The sequence below is a fragment of the Schistocerca cancellata genome, chromosome 4 (genome assembly GCF_023864275.1).
Source record: "Schistocerca cancellata isolate TAMUIC-IGC-003103 chromosome 4, iqSchCanc2.1, whole genome shotgun sequence".
Classification (NCBI taxonomy): Eukaryota; Metazoa; Arthropoda; class Insecta; order Orthoptera; family Acrididae; genus Schistocerca; species Schistocerca cancellata.
The window spans coordinates 685,298,265-685,312,157 of NC_064629.1; the positions used below are offsets into that span (position 1 = coordinate 685,298,265).

A 13,893-nucleotide genomic window follows, 5' to 3' on the forward strand; every position below is an offset into this window, starting at 1 on the left:
AAATGCTAGTGATCATCTACCCAAGCATTCGCAACAAATCCCGAGGGTTTGAAGCAGTTCTAAAAAGTGTTGGGACTCATACAAGAGTAAATTTAAGCATGTACCGAAAGGGAAATGAAAATAATGTATTTGGCACAGTAGATAAACTCAAATTCAACGAGATAGGAATTGAAACTTCATGTGTGATGTTTTGAGCAACATTCACTATTGCATATAAACCTGTGATCGAGTGTTCAACCGACTACCAGACTCATACCCAGATGACACTTAGCAGTTTAATAGACAATATTAGTTCATCATTACGTATGTTCCTCAAATATATTGAAGGAGACACTAATCATTTAAGAATCGATTGAGAAAATTGCAGCTTTATAAGTGGTGTGCATGAAAAGACATCCTGCGAAACATCACTAAATACCTTATCTGATGAATGTCTAGAAAAAACCGCTCGGAAGCCCACTCATCATGGAAATACGCTGATGAGCCAAAAAATTATAACAATCTGCTTAATAGCATGTTGGTCCTCCTTTCGAACGCAATAAAGTCCCATAGTGCCCAGAGCCATTTTTTGGGATCTGGTAGCGTGCGAAATGTGTACCATCGGGTTCATGGTAGCCTAATTCGGTGGCGAAGACATCAGCTTCATTTTAGTATCATACCCTTCAAACCACTGTAGCACGATTCTTGCCTTGTGACAGGGATAATTATCCTGTTCGAAGATGCCATCGCCGTTGGGGAAAACATCAAGCATGAAGGGTTGCAGGTGATCTAAAATAATATTTACGTTGTTCACAGCTGTCGTCTTGCCTACGATTATTACCACAGGTCCAATGGAATTCCAGGCAAATGTCTCCTATAGCAAAATACTGCCCTCACTGTCCATGACAGTGTGTGTGTTTCGAACAGCCATTCGCCAGGATGATGGCATAACTGGGCATGGCAATCGACCACTTAGTTCAAGACATGTGACTCATCCGACTATACGTCACGTTCCCATTGATCCACAGTCTAACCTTGATGATCCCGTGCCTACTGCAATCGTAACTGTCAATATCGTCGTGTCAACATGGGAACACATATGGCTCTTCTGCTGAGGAGTCACATGTTGAACAATGTGTGCTGAAATATGTGCTCCTAAAAACTTGTGTCTGCACCAGGAATGTGTTCTGTCGTCAGATCTGCCATAGATCGCTGCCCATCCTGGTGTACAGAGTGGACAAGCCTCCGACCTCCACATCCTGTGATGTGGCGTGGACGTCCAACAACTCGGCACCTACATATGGTTCCACAGCCGTTCAAATATTTTCCACACATGTTCAAGGCAGTAGGACGCGAAAAACCGACCAGCTGCGTCGTTCCTGAGATGCTAGTTCCCACGTGCCGGGCCATAACAAACTTCTCTTTGTCAAAGTCGCTTACGTCCGTGTATTTCCCCAATTTTCGGCACATAACATCGCGAGAATGATTCCCCATTCGTCTCTGCTCTGCTTGTATACTTACGTTACCTTGTCACGTGCTCGCTACGTCACCCGTCGGAAATTCGCTCTCAATACAGGCAGTGGACATAATGTTTTGTCTCATGAGTATATACAGTATTAGATCTAATGGCAAGAAACAGATCTGACCTCTTTGAGGATATCCATATTTAAAGTGATAACAGTGACGTTGAGTCCGTTATAGTGACAATGATTGCCATAGTGGAAAGAGCAGCTAAAACAATAACGAAGATTTACATTTTTAGCAAGTTAGTTAAAGAGGTTGTCGTGTTATATCACACAGAACAGCTCAAATCATTTAAATCTGGGCACTAGCATGCAGAATTATGGCTCAAGTGTAGAAAAATAGTTGACCATCCATCCATATGGATCCATAAGTACATAGTACAACAGTTCATGATTGGAAGGACTCTCAATGGTATACCGTCACTATAAAGAAACATCTAAAAAAACAGCGACTATTGCATAATAGACTTAAAATAATATATAGGGCTATAAATAGAGAAACGTTGAAGGAAACACGTTTGTCTGGCATAAGCCAATACATGAAGCCTTTAGTGATTGCTGTAACAAAATCTTATCGAAAGTGTAGTAACCAAAACCAACTGCGGGAACGCTTTGGTCGGCAGATCGGAGCCGCCAGGCGGGAAAGCCGCCGGCTGTGGAGCACGCACCACGGGGTAAACACAGGACGAGTCGGACGACAGACCAACGACAACTGACAACAACCGACCACGACCGACTATGATCGACACAACAAGGAAGAGAGAAACAACGGAGGCTTGTGGAAACCACAGTACCAAACACCAACAGTAAATCCACTCAGAACCAGAGCCAGGCAAATGTCAACAACGAGCAACGACCAGAACGCAGTACCGCCGAGATAGAAACGAAACCCTGAGGGGGTACCAGACTGGCTGGACTAGGCTTTTTTCTCCTTCTTTTCTTTATTGTGATTTCATTCCCCTGCCCCATATGGGCAGGGGAGGGCTGTCAGCGGCACAATCCGTCGCTCTTCAGCCGAGTGACATAACAACTTAAAATAAGAATAAAATGTTAGATATATAAGGCGAGAAAGGGGAACTTAAAACAGAATAATGGGAGAAAATGGAGGTAAAAAGTAGACTAAGACGGAGACGTTCATGGAGGACAGTTAAAAGTCACCAGAAAGTTAAAAAACACAGTCGGCGAGTCTTCAAAACTCAGAGAAGACACTGAATGGACATGCACACGTTAAAATTCGGCCACAGTAGTAAAAACACTCCGGAACAACGCACTTAAAACCCACTTGGAGCACACACAATGAAGAATAAAACTGCCAGGCGGGACCTGCCAAGGGAAAGGGCAGAGAGGATGGAAAAGGAGGGGAGAGCATGGGGCAGCAGGGGAAGCAGCGGGATGAAGAGAGGAGGGGCATCAGTGGGTTCAGGAAGAGGCAGGAGACCCGTGGGGCGGGAGAGGAAGAGGGAAGACAGGGCAGGAGGGAGTGCAGAGACACTGAAAGGAGGCACAAGAGATGGAGGGGGAGTAGGAGGGGGAAGCCGCTCAGGAGGAGAGAGGGGGAGGAGAGGGAGCCCTAAGGAGGAGGCAGGAAGATGGGGTTATAGTTGGTAGGAAGGGTAGATGTCAGGGCGAAGCTCATCATCTGGGAGTGGTAGATGGTGGAAGTTGTGTCGGGAAAGGAGATTGAGGGTGTGGAGATGGAGAGAGGGTGGGACACAACGGTAAATGCGCGGCAACTGGTTGGGGCTGGAGAGGAAGGGAGACACCAGAGGGTGAGGGGGATCAAGGCGGCGGACAATATATAGTGTGCAGATGTGTTCAAGGAAAAGGAGAATGTGGGGGAAGGGGACAAAGTCGTAGAGGATGCGTGTGGGGGACAGAAGGCGGATGCGGAAGGCGAGGCAGAGCGCATGGCGTTTGAGGATTTGGAGGGCTTTATAGAACCAGGGAGGGGCAGAAATCCAAGCGACACTGGCATAACAGAGGATGGGGCGGATCAAGGATTTGTAAGTGTGAAGGATGGTGGAAGGATGCAGACCCCATGTCTGGCCGGACAGGAGTTTCAGGAGGCAGAGGCAGTTTTGAGCTTTGTTTTGGATGGTAAGGAGATGGGGAGTCCAGGTGAGGTGGCGGTCGAATGTGAGGCCAAGGTATTTGAGGGTAGGAGTGAGGTGGATAGGACGGCCATAAATGGTGAGCTAGAAATCATGGAGGCGGAAGGAGTGGGTGGTGCGGCCTATGATGATCGCCTGGGTCTTGGAGGGATTAACACGGAGGAACCACTGGTTGCACCAAGCGGTGAATTGGTCAAGGTGGGTTGGAGGGTACATTGGGACCGTTGAAGGGTAGGATAAAGGGCTAGGAAGGCGGTGTCATCAGTGAACTGGAGAAGATGAACAGGAGGGGGAGGTTTAGACGTATCAGCAGTGTACAGGAGATAGAGGAGAGGGGAAAGGGCAGAACCTTGGGGCATGCCGGCAGAGGGATAGAAAGTATGGGAGTTGGAATTGTGGATAGTCACATAGGAGGGACGATGGGAGAGGAAGGAAGCAACGAGATGGACGAAGTTGATGGGGAGAGCATAGGTCTGGAGTTTGAAGAGGAGCCCGGGATGCCAGACACGGTCATAGGCGTTCTGGAGATCAAGGGAAACTAAGATAGCGGAGTGACGGGAGTTAAGTTGGAGGGAAAGAAGATTGGTAAGGAGGGAAAGAAGATTGGTAAGGTTAAGCAGCCGGTCGTCGGCGGAGAAGGATGGCCGGAAGCCACATTGGGTAAAAGGAAGGAGGCGGTGCTGGTTAAGGTGGCGGTGAATACGTCGAGAGAGGATGGCCTCGAAGACCTTACTGAACACGGACGTGAGGCAGATTGGACGATAGGAAGAGGTATCAGAGGGGGGTTTGTTAGGTTTAGGGAACAGCAGGACACCTGGACTAGGGCAGAGTGGGTCCCTATATACAAAACCGGAGGGAGCGGCTATTGGCTGCTGTCTGCACGTGGCGTAGCGGAATAGCCGCCGCGGAGGCGGAGCCCTCTATGGGCTGACCACATCCATTTGTCCTGGTGCGTTTTCGACTTCCGCGGCGGAAGATACTAGAGAAAGATCTCTCACAAAACCCAAAGAAATTCTGCTCATATGTAAAGGCCGTCACTAGAATCATACTGGCTGACCAGACACTAATGGAATAGAAATTGAGGGTAGAAAAGCAAAAACTTTAATGGTGAACCCCTTTTCAAATGGTGAACCCCTTACTAAGCAAGTTACAGAAGTACTGACCAGTGTACTTTTCACGACAGTGCAAAATGAGTTTGTACAGATATTAGTGTCACTAGCGCTGAGAAATAGCTAAAATCGCTACAACTAAAACAAGGCTTCAGGTCTCGATGAGACCCTGGTCAGATTCACCCATTTAAACGATAAAACACCGTAGATGCCTTGAACAAAAAATACCGAGCCCAGTAATTGGAAGAAAGAGCAGGTCACGCCTGTTCACAAGAGGGATAGCATAAGTGATCCACAAAACTACTGACAAATCTCACTGTCGTCCATCAGTCGTAGAATTCTAGAACGTATTCTGAGCTCAATCATTATGAGGTATTTCCAACAGAATGACTTCCACGGTGACAACCAGCATGTTGTACGACAACATCGATATTATGGAACCCAACTTGCAATTTTGTTACATGACATCCTCAGAGCTGCGGATCAAGGAAACAGTATTTCTTGATTAGCAAAATGCAATTGACTTGGCACCATACCAACGCTTACTATCAAAGATATGATTGTTTGGAGTATCAAACAAAGTTTATTGCTAGATTGAAGATTTCTTGATAGGGAGGACACAGGATGTTATCTTTGATGGAGATTCATCGTAGGTAGTAGAGCTAACTTCAGGCGTTCCCAAGGGATGTGTTTTAGGGCACTTACTGCTCATAGTTTTCATTAATAATCTCGCAGACAATTACAATCTAAGCAAAACAAGACGCACCACGAAGGAATTATCCAAATGAGACGGAAATCAGTAGATGTGGTGTACATATACAGACAAACAAATGATTACAGTTTCAGAAAAATTGGATGATTTATTCAAGAGGAAGAGCTTCACAAATTGAGCAAGTCAATAACGCGTTGGTTCATCTCTGGCCCTTATGCAAGCAGTTATTCAGCTTAGCATTGATTGATGGAGTTGTTGGATGTGCTGCTGAGGGACGTTGTGCCAAATTCTGTCCAATCGGCGCGTTAGATCGTCAAAATCCTGAGGTGGTTGGTTGGTCCTGCCCATAATGCTCCAAAAGTTCTCAATTGGGGAGAGATGTGGCGACGTTGCTGGCCAAGGTAAGGTTGGCATGCACGAAGACAAGCGGTAGAAACTCTCGATGCGTGCATGCGTGCGGGAGGGCATTATCATGCTGAAATGTAAGCCCAGGGTGATTTGCCATGAAGGGCAACAAAAAGGAGAGTAAAATGTCGAGACGTATCGCTTTGCTATAGCCACGGATGACAAACAAAGGGGTCCTGCTATGAAAAGAGACAACGCCCCAGACCAACACTCTTGGTTGCCTGGCCGTAGGGGGGGGGGGGGATGGGCGCACATTTAGTTTTGTATCCCATCACTGTCTAGGACGTCTCCAGCGCGTCTTCGGCTGGGGATCTCATTGACTAGAGTAGAATTGTCTTCAATGGTCTGGAGACTCACTATGCACCTAATCTTAGAACAGGAAACCTCTCATAGAATATTTCTAAAATTTTTGTAACCTATACCAAGTAGGACTAACAGGTAATATTAAAATTGGCAGATGCTTGCAGATAGACAACGATTATCCTGCAAAAGCCTACTTGTAAAAGAATCACATACCAATATTTAGTGAAGAATCGAGAGATAGTCTTTTCAGCCCCCCTCCCCCTCGATGTATCGGTCACTTAGTGGGCATGAAGACAAGATTAGAAGAACCATTCTTCGCGTGTTCCACAGGCGATTGAAAGGGAAAGAAACTCTAACATGTAGTACCACTAGAAGTAGCCTCTGCCACGCACTTTACAGTAATCTGCAGAGTATGTATGTAGATGTAGAACTAGTTTACACCACAGTGACCTCTTTCGAACATTATAGCGCTATCGCGAGTCACAAAACATTGGATACCTGCATGATAGTGCTCAATGACACCAACTGATGGCATAGGATTATGGTTTACAGATACTCCGAGAAGAACGCAACATAATTATAAAGTGGGCAAGGGAACGCCCGCAATGGGACTTGGATTCATGGCGTCGAGTTCTCTTTGCCAACGAATGCTAGATTTGTCTGACAGCTGATGATGGCCTTAGAAGGGTCTGGAGGCAAGTCATGTATCGATGCACGATTTTAAAGTCCAATGGGTTCAAAAGGGAAGTGGGTCAGACATGAGTTGGGACAGTATATACCTCTTATCGCAGTCGAGCGTATATGTGGGCTGTTAAGGCCGGCCACGGTGGCCGAGCGGTTCTAGGCGCTGCAGCCCAGAACCGCGCGACTGCTACGGTCGCAGGTTTGAATCCTACCTCGGGCATGCATGTGTGTCATGTCCTTAGGTTAGTTAGGTTTAAGTAGTTCTAAGTTCTAGGGGACTGATGACCTCAGATGTTAAGTCCCATAGTGCTCAGAGCCATTTGAACCATTTGTTGGGCTGTAAATTTTTGGGACAGGAATCTTCTACCTGTTGTCCAATCATATAGTTAACACTTCGGCCATGGGCTCGTCGTTCAAGAAGATAGTGCACGAGCAAACCGCACCCACCACGTGATCAACTTCCACCATGAGGCATTAATCAACCGGATGGAATCGTCTATGGTATCTGGTAACATTATCCATATTGAGAATGCTTAGGATCAGTTGAAACTTCAAAAGAGTCGTCACAGGAACCCACCTGACACACTGGCCGACCTCAGAATTGCCGCGTCAAAGTGTGAGACAGGTTTCGGCAGCAAAGTCTCGACCACCTTGTGGACAGCATGCCACGGAGGATCCAAGCATGTTACAGTGCACAGGGTAGAACATTAGAGTACTGAATGCTACCCAGTGGCAGAGTTTGATTTCAGAGATATGCAGTCATGATCAGTTTGAAACAGGCTTTGATTTGTACAAAGATGAGCACTTTTGAACAAGCTGCCTTTAGTTTGGTTATTTTTTTGTTTTTATTTCACGGTAATGTTATTTCCTTTTACTTCATGAGGCATATTTTCCCATTCCCCTCGTCCCTTGAATCTAAGCCCACATACACTATCTGATCAAAAGTAACTGCACACCTATTAGTGGATATTAATGTGGGGTGTGTCCATCCTTCGCTTCAACTCTGCTGGGAGCAATTTCAGTGAGGTGTCTGAATCTGATTATAGCAATAGCAGCCCATTCTTCCTCAAAAACCAGAAATGGTAGTGATATTGGACGCCGAGGTCTGGAGCGAAGTCCAAGTTCCAAAAGGTGTTACGTTATGCTCAGATCGGAACTCTTGGCAGGGCAGTTATTTCAGGAATCTTTTCTGCCATAAACCATTGCTTCACAGACGCTGCTTTATGAAAGGGTGCGTTGTGACGCCGATGCTAACAATCATCGTCTCCGAACTGTTCCTCTACTGTGCAGAGTACCGGAAACTGTATAATGTGTTAATAGCTTGAATCTAGCGTTTTTCAAGCTCCCTAAGGGGGCTGCACCATAACCACAAAAAACACTATCTGATTGTAACACCACTTCCTCTATTTTTCACTGTTGGCACTACACTTGATGGCAAGTTACGTTCTCCAGGCAAACCCTTCCATCAGAGTGAACTGGTTGCTGTCCGTAAACAGCTGGATGCTGCGTTGGCCATGGTCGACAAGCTTCTAGCAGTTGCTCAGAGCTGTGGCGACATCAGGGCGCCAGTGACGAGACCTGCAACAACTTTGGTGTCATTGGAATTCCCTGTTGACATGGCTGTCGCTGCATCTTCCGATACGCAACATGTGACCGGTTTCTCGTCACTCGAGAGTGAGTGGCGGACAGTGGTAGGTTCGCGTGACACTGCGCAGAAGGCGAAAAGGGACGGGCCACACGGCTGGCTCCTTATTCCTTAGCAACAGGTACAAGGTGCTACCAAGCGTTTATAAAACTTCTGAGCTAGCACGGGATACCTCCCCTGTTAGGACAGTGGCCGATATTCCTGTCAAGTCCGGTCGGGATCGGAGGGCTGGTATGCTAGACAATGAGAGCTCCAACGATAGGCGGGCCACGGAGCCCATCAGAGAAATAACAGGAAGGGTGGGAAATATGATCAGTGTGCACTTGGTGTGTTTGCCAGGGGCTGTGGGAGTGATTTCCGAGACATGGAGGAGGCCCTTCCGGCAGCTATCGAGCGCACTGGGTGCAACCGGCCGCAAATAGTGACTCATGTCGGCACGAATGTTGCCTGCCGCTTGTGTTCTGAGACCCTCCACGGCTCCTTTCTGCAGGTGCCTGATTTGGTGTAGACACGTTTTGGTGGCACAGATCCTTGTCGTCACAATTTCTTGATGACCCACTCTGGTAATTCTTAAAGATTTTATGGACTCCCCAAGGTCCACCAAGATGGGGTGCCATTACACCTCACTGTCAGCAGCATCATGGCTCCTACATATTTGCCGACAAAATATCTGACAGATACTAAGTCCTTTTGTGGATAAGTGCCCATATTATATCCACAGTTCTGTGGACTCAGATATCATGGTGAGCTTTGACGTCGTTTCGTTATTCACCAGGGTGCCTCTACGTGAGTCTCTAGAACTCATTGATCAGAAATTTTACGAGAAGATCACCGACTTCTTCAGGCAAGTCCTAACCTCCACGTACTTTCTGTTTAATGGAGAATACTATGAGCAAACGGAGGGAGTCGCAGTGGGCAGCCCACTCTCTCCAGTCGTTGCGAAGTTGTGTATGGATCACTTCGAGGAAGAGGTCGTGACGTCAACCAAATGGAAACCCCCTTGCTTTTCCCGTTATATGGATGACACGTTTGTCTTCTATCCCCTTGGAAGGGAGAGACTCCTTGACTTCCTTGTACATCTGAACTCCGTGCATCCCAACATCAAATTCACTATGGAGACCGAAGAAGAAGGAAGACGTCATGGGAAAGAGAAGAGACGATGGCACCATGGGTCACAGTGAGTATCGGAAGAAAACGCACACTGATCTGTATTTGCGCGCACGTAGGTGCCACCATCTTGCGCAGAGGAATGGTATACTAAAAACACTAGTACACAGGGCGCATGTCATCTCAGACACAGAGTGATTTCATGCGATTTTTTACAACCACTCTCCGAAATCCTGACGATAAGATTGGGAGATTTTGTTTTAACGTTCTGTCGACATCGAGGTCATTAGAGATGGAGCACAAGCTCGGATTGTTTCAACGATGGGGAAGTAATCCACCGTGGCGTTCCCAAGGAACTGTCCAGATATTTTCCTGAAGCGATTTAGGGATATCACGAAAAACCTAAGTATGGATGGCCGAACGAGGACTGGAACCGTTGTCCTCCCGAACGCGAGTCCCGCGTCATAACCACTGCGTCACCTCGCTCACTGCTGGACGGTCCCTGTTCATCAGCAGATGAAGCCTGCCTAATTTTGGTTTAGCTGCGGTTCTTCTTTCGCGTTCCAACTTCACAATCACATCACCAACAGCCGACTTAGGTAGCTTTAGAAGGCCTGATTGTGTCGTTCAGGTGAAACAGGAGACACGTTGACCGTCATAGCAATGAGCGTATTTGTTGCTCACAGTTTGATTTTCTTATACGAAGCAGTTCGTGCCTCTTGGTACCATGTTGCGTAACTAGTTACGGTTGATAAGAATGGGTGTGGTTTGAGAATGACCGACTCAGCCCGACACTTGTAACCACTGCAGCAGTAAATTGTATATTCATGCAACTGAGACGGACAAAATAAAAATGTATCAAGTTTTCCTCAGCCTTAGAATGGTTGAAATGACCTTGACGAATTTATTACTCAGCAGACATCGAATGGCCAACGGCCTTGCAGCAGTGGTAGCACCGGTTCCCGTCAGATCACCGAAGTTAAGCGCTGTCGGACTGGGCTAGCACTTGGATAGATGACTATCCGGCCTGCCGAGCGCTGTTGGCAAGCGGAGTGCACTCAGACCTTGTGAGGCAAACTGAGGAGCTACTTGATTAACAAGCAGCGGCTCCGGTCTCGGAAACTAACATACGGCCGGGAGAACGGTGTGCTGACCACATGCCCCTCCATATCTGCATCCCCTGACGCCTATGGGCTAAGGATGACACGGCGCCCGGTCGGTACCGTTGGGCCTTCATGGTCTGTTCGGGAGGAGTTTAGACATCCAATTACTAGTCCACGTTCGAAGTCAGTGTGCTGTCCTGACCGACCGATTCTGTTGTTAGTGCTTTTCTACTGAAAACACAATACTCCCCTGCCTCCTTTTATACCAGGGCTTCACAACATACGTGCTCGCGGAGCAAGCTGTGAGCAGCAAGGCGCGAGCACGGAGCAGCGCGAGCACGCTACTACCCCCACTACCGAACCAGAGCGGAGAGTGGGGAGAGTCATGTGGGGCACACAACAGCTGCCGCCAGTCAATGTGAATCCGCGGCCACCTGCAGGGATATCACTCCCGAATTATTACTGTGACAAATGAAACAAATAAAGGAGAATGTACACGTACCACATAATTTTATTAGCTTAGTGTATGCCTCTACATTCGTATTAATTTGTGAACTGTTACACAATAAAAGGTGTCACTGAAGCGTGGGATTCTCGGTCATCTTGTAGTTTTTGCCTTTTACAATTGCGTCTAATGTTCGGAGTAATTGTTCTTGTGCACTGTAGGCGCAGCGTGCAGTTTGAATTTCGATCAGACAATGCGTTTCTCAGGCGCGTCTTGTTACATTTCATTGCAGAGAACAGTTGTTCACAAACATACATGGAACCGATCATTGATATTATTGTAGTCGCCAGTTCGTGCAAACGAGGAAATCTATCCTGAGGGAAGTGTCTGTAAAATTCCAAAATGTTTTTCTTGTTCTGAAATTTGTCTCTGTATTCTCTGTCACACTGCAGGTCAATAATTTCTAGTTGCAGCTCAAGACGAATCTCTTCAATATTCGCTGAATATAGAGAGGAGAACAGATCAGAATCACTGTCTAGTACTGTCAGATCTTAAAAGCATTGATCAAATTCTTCCTTAAGAGCAACTAAACTATGTGAATAACGTTCACAGTCTTTGTGAACATCTTGCATGGATGATAATTTAGGAAAATGAGCTAGATTTTCTGTTTCCAGCTGACTCACCCAAAGTGTCACTTTCATTTTAAAAGCTCGTATTCGATCTATGAAATGAGTAATTAGCAGATCTTTACCTTGTAGTGAAATGTTCAAAGCATTCAGATGGCTAGTTAAATCTGCTAAGAACACGAGATCACATTTCCATGAAGGCTCTTTCAATTCAGGAACACACATGTTATTTATTTCCATGAACATATTTATCTCACCTAATAGGCAAAAATTCGATTTAATAATTCGCCACGACTAAGCCAGCGGACCTCGCTGTAATAAGGCAGGCTACCATACTGGCTTTCTACATCCTCAAGAAAGCTTTTAAATTGTCTGTGTTGTAGCCCATGCTTCCTTATATAATTGGTTGTACGAACAACAACACTCATCACATTTTTTAGAGTGATACTCTTTGCACATAAGTTTTCCTGGTGGATCACAGAGTGAACGCCCCTTATTTCATTCGGCACGGCCAGTTTTTGCATTTTCTCCTTCGACAGCGCAACGAAACCTAATTTTTTCCCTGTCATCGCTGGTGCACTGTCTGTAGACACTGAAACTAAAGAATTCCACGACAATCCTATATTTTCAACACTTTCTTCAACACTACTTAGAATATCACTATCAGACCAATTGTGTGATTGGATTTAGGAGTTCCTAGATAACAGGACGCAGCATGTTATTCTCAATGGAGAGAAGTTTTCCGAAGTAAGAGTGATTTAAGGTGTGCCGCAGAGGAGTGTCATAGGACCGTTGCTATTCACAATATACATAAATGACCTGGTGGATGACATCGGAAGTTCCCTGAGGCTTTTTGCGTATGATACTGTGGTGTATCGAGAGGTTGTAACAACGGAAAATTGTACTGAAATGCAGGAGGATCTGCAGCGAATTGACGCATGGTGCAGGGAATGGCAATTGAATCTCAATATAGACAGGTGTAATGTGCTGCGAATACACAGAAAGATAGATCCTTTATCATTTAGCTACAAAATAGCAGGTCAGCAACTGGAAGCAGTTAATACCATAAATTATCTGGGAGTACGCATTAGGAGTGATTTAAAATGGAATGATCATATAATGTTGATCGTCGGTAAAGCAGATGCCAGACTGAGATTCATTGGAAGAATCTTAAGGAAATGCAATCCGAAAACAAAGGAAGTAGGTTACAGTACGCTTGTTCGCCAACTGCTTGAATACTGCTCAGCAGTGTGGGATCCGTACCAGATAGGGTTGATAGAAGATATAGAGAAGATCCAACGGAGAGCAGCGCGCTTCGTTACAGGATCATTTAGTAATCGCGAAAGCGTTACGGAGATGATAGATAAACTCCAGTGGAAGACACTGCAGGAGAGACGCTCAGTAGCTCGGTACGGGCTTTTGTCAAAGTTTCGAGAACATACCTTCACCGAAGAGTCAAGCAGTATATTGCTCCCTCCTACGTATATCTCGCGAAGAGACCATGAGGATAAAATCAGAGAGATTAGAGCCCACACAGAGGCATACCGACAATCCTTCTTTCCACGAACAATACGAGACTGGAATAGAAGGGAGAACCGATAGAGGTACTGAAGGTACCCCCCGCCACACACCGTCAGGTGGCTTGCGGAGTATGGATGTAGATGTAGATGTAGATGTAGAGGAGCTCCTTCCTCACCTGAAGATCTCTATTAACACCTCTAATAAATTTGGAAAGCTGCGCTGTTCCAGTGATATCAACACTTTGGTCCAGAGCTAGAGAATACGCCATAAAATCTTTATAGATATTTGCAAGCTGGCTGTGGACGCCATCTGCCATGTCCTGTATGCGACGCATAGTGGTCATGTCAGATAATGGCACAATCCAAAACTGTTCAACTTGAGATGGACACAAATGTTCCGCTGCAACTACCAAACATCTTTTATTAAATCGCCGTCAGTGAAGGGGCGCAGGGATTTTGCTAAAAACAAAGCAGTTTTGTAGCTCACTCTGAGAGCTGCCTCAGTTGATTTTTCTTCGTCATCCAGATCTTCTTCGGATAGCTTCCTTTTAAGTTTAATAACTTCCTGTGCACGATCTGGTCCATCACATTTTCCACTTCCGTAGTCTTTCGCGTGGTACG

At 46.2% G+C, this 13,893-nt stretch overlaps 1 protein-coding gene and 1 pseudogene across 3 annotated transcripts in view; both read left to right on the forward strand.

Moving 5' to 3' along the window:
• LOC126184691 (endothelin-converting enzyme homolog) overlaps nucleotides 1-13,893 on the forward strand; it is a 416,586-nt gene that overhangs the window by 237,754 nt on the left and 164,939 nt on the right. The gene's annotated exons all lie outside the window — the stretch shown is intronic.
• Nucleotides 10,507-10,624, forward strand: LOC126185909 (5S ribosomal RNA; annotated as a pseudogene).